General features: G+C 46.9%; 1 non-coding gene across 1 annotated transcript; it reads right to left on the bottom strand.

Moving 5' to 3' along the window:
• Positions 1-408: 408 nt before the first annotated feature.
• On the bottom strand, positions 409-481 carry Trnaa-cgc. The gene has a single exon. It is a non-coding gene; the product is annotated as a tRNA-Ala (tRNA).
• Between the last annotated feature and the right edge of the window lie 5,778 nt (positions 482-6,259).

The raw sequence follows: 6,259 nt of genomic DNA, 5'->3' as shown, positions 1-6,259 counted from the left end.
GCTACGGTCGCAGGTTCGAATCCTGCCTCGGGCATGGGTGTGTGTGATGTCCTTAGGTTAGTTAGGTTTAAGTAGTTCTAAGTTCTAGGGGACTTATGACCTAAGATGTTGAGTCCCATAGTGCTCAGAGCCATTTGAACCATTTAGTTGCTACCAACTGAAATCGGGACTCACCAGACCAGGCCAGGCCACGGTTCTCCAGTCGTCCAGCGTCCAGCCGATACGGTCACGGGACCAGGATAAGGAGCAGGAGGAGGAGATCTGTGTTTAACGTCCCGTCGACAACGAGGTCATTAGAGGTGGAGCGCAAGCTCGGGTTAGGGAAGGATGGGGAAGGAAATCGGCCGTGCCCTTTCAAAGGCTTTGCCTGAAGCGATTTAGGGAAATCACGGAAAATCTAAATCAGGATGGCCGGAGACGGGATTGAACCGTCGTCCTCCCGAATGCGAGTCCAGTGTGCTAACCACTGCGCCACCTCGCCCGGTCGGGGCCCAGGATAGGCGCTGCTGGCTATGTCGTGCTGTTAGCAAAGGCACCCACGTAGGTCATCTGCTGCCATAGCCCATTAACGTCACACTTTACCGCAGTGTCGTAACGGACACGTTCGCCATTCGTCCCACATTGATTTCCGCGGTTAATTCTCACACTGTTGACTGTCTGTTAGCAATGACAACTCTAAGCAAACGCCGCTGCCACTGCGTAGTACGTGGACCTTGGAATACTAATTTCCCTAACGATTTCCAAAATGGAACGTCCCCTGCGTCTGGCTCCAGCTACTATTCCGCATTCAGCTTCCCGTCGTGCAACCATAATCATGACAGAAACCTTTCCACATGAATAACTTGAGTACAAATCATTGCTCCGTCAATGCACTGTTCTTTCATACATTGTGTACACGATGCTACCGCCATCTGTAAATGTCCAAATCTCTGTTGCACGACTGAGTGTAGTGTTATCTCATAGGTATAATATCTTTTATATTAGGATTCAGGCATTAACTAAATTTGTTTATTTCCCACTGTGCGATAGGGAACTAACTGTTGGCTTGACAAACCTCTGCTCACCATTTGTTGCGACATTTCAGACGGGTTTACGAGCGCAATACTACAATATAGATGAATAAATGGCGTCTTGATTACGCAAAAGAAAATGTATGCTAAGCGATGTGTTTCTTTTAAAATGTTTAAATCCACTGTTAACGTCGACGTTGAGTGACCATAAACTTCAAACACACACACACACACACACACACACACACATATATATATATATATATATATATATATATATATATATATATAAAAACTGGCCATTAAAATTGCTACACCACGAAGATGACGTGCTACAAACCCGAAATTTAACCATTTAACCGACAGGAAGAAGATGCTGTGATATGCAAATGATTAGCGTTTCAGATGATTCACACAAGGTTGGCGCCGGTGGCGACACCTACAACGTGTTGACATGAGGAAAGTTTCCAACCAATCTCTCATACACAAACAGCAGTTGACCGGCGTTACCTGGTGAAACGTTGTTGTGATGCCTCGTGTAAGGAGGAGAAATGCGTACCATCACGTTTCCGACTTTGATAAATGTCGGATTGTAGCCTATCGCGACATTAATGCTCGCGTTGGTCGTGATCCAATGACTGTTAGCAGAATATGGAATCGGTGGGTACAGGAGGGTAATACGGAACGCCGTGCTGGATCCCAACGGCCTCGTATCACTACCAGTCGAGATGACAAGCTTCTTATCCGCATGGCTGTAACGGATCGTGCAGCCACGTCTCGATCCGTGAGTCAACAGATGGGGACGTTTGCAAGACAACAACCATCTGCACGAACAGTTCGACGACGTTTGCAGCAGCATGGACATGCACTATCAGCTCGGAGACCATGGCTGCGATTACCCTTGAGGCTGCATTACAGAGAGGAGCGCCTGGGTGCACGAATGGCAAAACGTCATTTTTTCGGATGAATCCAGGTTCTGTTTACAGCATCATGGTCGCATCCGTGTTTGGCGACAAGACGGTGAACGCACATTGGAAGCGTGTATTCGTCATCGCCATACTGGCGTATCACCCGGCCTCATGGTATGGGGTGCCATTGGTTACACGTCTCGGTCACCTCTTGTTCGCACTAACGGCACTGTGAACGGTGGGCGTTACATTTCAGATGTGTTACGACCCCTGGCTTTACCCTTGATTCGATCCCTGCGAGACCCTACATTTCAACAGGATAATGCACGACCGCATGTTGCAGGTCCTGTACGGGCCTTTCTGGATACAGAAAATGTTCTACTGCTGCCCTGGCCAGCACATCTCCAGATCTCTCACCAATTGAAAACTTCTGGTCAATGGTGGCAGAGCAACTGGCTCGTCACAATACGCCTGTCACTACTCTTGATGAACTGTGGTATCGTGTTGAAGCTGCATGAGCAGCTGTACCTGTACACGCCATCGACGCTCTGTTTAACTTAATGCCCAGGCGTATTAAGGCCGTTATTACGGCCAGAGGTGGTTATTCTGGGTACAGATTTCCCAGGATGTATGCACCCAAGTTGCGTGAAAATGTAATCACATGTCAGTTCTAGCATAATATATTTGTCCAATGAATACCCGTTTATCACCTGCATTTCTTCTTCGTGTAACAATTTGAATGGCCAGTAGTATATAGAGGGTGAGTCACCTAACATTACCGCTGGATATATTTCGTAAACCACATCAAATACTGACGAATCGATTCCGCAGACCGAACGTGAGGAGAGGGGTTAGTGTAACTGGTTAATACAAACCATACAAAAATGCACGGAAGTACGTTTTTTAACACAAACCTACGTTTTTTAATGGAACCCCGTTAGTTTTGTTAGCACATCTGAACATATAAGCAAATACGTATTCAGTGCCGTTTGATGCATTGTAAAATGTTAACTACATCCGGAGATATTGTAACCTAAAGTTGACGCTTGAGTACCACTCCTCCGCTGTTCGATCGTGTGTATCGGAGAACACCGAATTACGTAGGGATCCAAAGGGAACGGTGATGGACCTTAGGTACAGAAGAGACTGGAACAGCACATTACGTCCACATGCTAACACCTTTTTATTGGTCTTTTTCACTGACGCACATGTACATTACCATGAGGGGTGAGGTACACGTACACACGTAGTTTCCGTTTTCAATTACGGAGTGGAATAGAGTGTGTCCCGACATGTCAGGCCAATAGATGTTCAATGTGGTGGCCATCATTTGCTGCACACAATTGCAATCTCTGGCTAATGAATGTCGTACACGCCGCAGTACATCTGGTGTAATGTCGCCGCAGGCTGCCACAATACGTTGTTTCATATCCTCTGGGGTTGTAAGCACATCACGGTACACATTCTCCTTTAACGTACCCCACATAAAGAAGTCCAGAGGTGTACGATCAGGAGAACGGGCTGGCCAATTTGTGCGTCCTCCACGTCCTATGAAACGCCCGTCGAACATCCTGTCAAGGGTCAGCCTAGTGTTAATTGCGGAATGTGCAGGTGCACCATCATGCTGATACCACATACGTTGACGCGTTTCCAGTGGGACATTTTCGAGCAACGTTGGCAGATCATTCTGTAGAAACGCGATGTATGTTTCAGCTGTTTGGGCCCCTGCAATGAAGTGAGGACCAATGAGGTGGTCGCCAATGATTCCGCACCATACATTTACAGTCCACGGTCGCTGTCGCTCTACCTGTCTGAGCCAGCGAGGATTGTCCACGGACCAGTAATGCATGTTCCGTAGATTCACTGCCCCGTGGTTTGTGAAACCCGCTTCATCGAAGCCGGCCAGTGTGGCCGTGCGGTTCTAGGCGCTTCAGTCTGGAACCGCGTGACCGCTACGGTCGCAGGTTCGAATCCTGCCTCGGGCATGGATGTATGTGATGTCCTTAGATTACTTAGGTTTAAGTAGTTCTAAGTTCTAGGAGACTGATGACCTCAGATGTTAAGTCCAATAGTGCTCAGAGCCATTTGAACCATTTGAACCGCCTCATCGGTAAACAGGTAGAACTGCAACGCATTCTCTGTTAATGCCCATTGACAGAATTGCACTCGATGATTAAAGCCATCACCATGTAATTGCTGATGTAGCGACACATGAAACGGGTGAAAGCGGTGACGATGCAGTATGCGCATGACACTATTTTGACTCAGTCCACCGGCTGTCGCAATGTCCCGTGTACTGATGTGTGGGTTCATGGCAACAGCAGCTAACACACCAACTGCACCCGCTTGTCCTGTGACGGGCCTGTTACGGGCCCGTTGCATACCTGTTGCATACAGTTGGCGGTAGATGTTTTGCAATGTGCGGCACGTTGGATGCTCTCTGTCCGGGTACCGTTCTGCATACACCCTGCAGGCTTCAGCTGCATTTCGTCGACACTCGCCATAGATGAGTATCATCTGCGGCTTTTCAGAGTTCGAATACACCACGGTCACAGTTCCTACAACACTACACTATCACAGACGTCTGGTAACACGGAGTACTACAGTTGTTCTGTGTGCGGAATCGAATGCAGAATAACAATAGTAGCAAGCGCGACATGCGGAGACTGCGACAGCTAGACCAAACCACAACAGTGCACTACAGCCACACGGTCGTCATCGTAAACATGTCCCTGCAGATGCTGCTCGCCGACCGTGGCCCGTGTTTGTTACAACACGCAACTGAACGTCGGAGGTTTCAAGCGTCAACTTTAGGTTACTATATCTCTGGACGTAATTAACATTTTACAATGCAACAAACGGCACTGATTACGTATTTGTTTATATGTTCAGATGTGCTAACAAAACTAACGTGGTTCCACTTAAAAAAACGTAGGTTTGTGTTAAAAAACATACTTCCGCCGGCCGAAGTGGCCGTGCGGTTAAAGGCGCTGCAGTCTGGAACCGCAAGACCGCTATGGTCGCAGGTTCGAATCCTGCCTCGGGCATAGATGTTTGTGATGTCCTTAGGTTAGTTAGGTTTCACTAGTTCTAAGTTCTAGGGGACTAATGACCTCAGCAGTTGAGTCCCATAGTGTTCAGAGCCATTTGAACCATTTTTTTGAACATACTTCCGTGCATTTTTGTATGGTTTTTATTAAACAATTACACTAGCCCCTCTCCTCCCGTTCGGTCTGTGGGATCGATTCGTCAGTATTTGATGTGGTTTACGAAATATATCCAGCGGTAACGTTAGGTGACTCACCCTGAATAAGTTAAGTGTTCACATGAGAGTTTCTCATTTGTGGACAGTTCAAAGTTAAATGTAACTTACACACGAGGGGGCAGTTGTTTCTACCTCAGCTTTGACATACGTGACTTATGTTGTCATTTGCTGACATCAGTTGTTGACTAGTTGGAGAATGACCCTTTAGTTTTCCATTCTGATTATTTCGACGAGCTCCGCTGCTGTGTTTTTCCACTCACGACTGTTATTACGAAACTACTTCGTCGTCGCCGTGATGGACGCGACTGTAACCCGAGCCGCGGCCTCAGATACGGTATCCCTGACGCACCAGGCAGCCGGCCGGTGGGCGTGGCGCCAGCCAGTAATTTCCAACGGCGGCCCGCGCGCGAAGCCGCAGTCTGCCTGCCGTGGTACGGCGACGTACAGAAATCCCCTCGCTCATTGTATAAGTAAGTATACACTAGGCCGACGTTCAGTTTCTCCAGGAGTGAATATTAATTTGAGAGGCTGCTCGGTACTGTAGAGGGATACACTGTTATTTCTGAGAAGAGACGTTAACGATATATTAATTGCGAGCTGCGGGTTCTATGCGCTTTACTGTTAACTACTTATGAAAACAACTAAGCACTGCAATACAGACTTCACATGATTAATAATGCATATGAAAAGCGAAAATTGCTTAAGATTTTAGTTTTTGTATGAGATGGTGTACGAGTAGTAAAAAGCCGTGCAGTTGAAGGCCGCTTAATGTTACCCGGTAGATATGTCCTCACAGGGCAGTAACGGAGTAAATGCATCACATCGAAAGTCTAATGGTCCTGGTATTTACCAGTATAGTTAAATACTCAACGTAGGCTACCTTCGTTTTCTAACAAAAGAAGCTCTAAAATGAACATCTGTAAAAGCAATACGTAATACAATGTAGAGGTATTACACTGCTGGAAAAAAATAGTGCATCACTTCAGAAATTTCCAATTCACTCAAGATTTATCGTTGCAACAGGGCATATGGGGTTCGCGAAATGATTATATTTACAGATCAATAACACAAGCCGT

Source organism: Schistocerca americana, chromosome 5 (assembly GCF_021461395.2).
Source record: "Schistocerca americana isolate TAMUIC-IGC-003095 chromosome 5, iqSchAmer2.1, whole genome shotgun sequence".
Taxonomy (NCBI): domain Eukaryota; kingdom Metazoa; phylum Arthropoda; class Insecta; order Orthoptera; family Acrididae; genus Schistocerca; species Schistocerca americana.
This window is presented reverse-complemented; position numbering and strand designations above follow the sequence as displayed.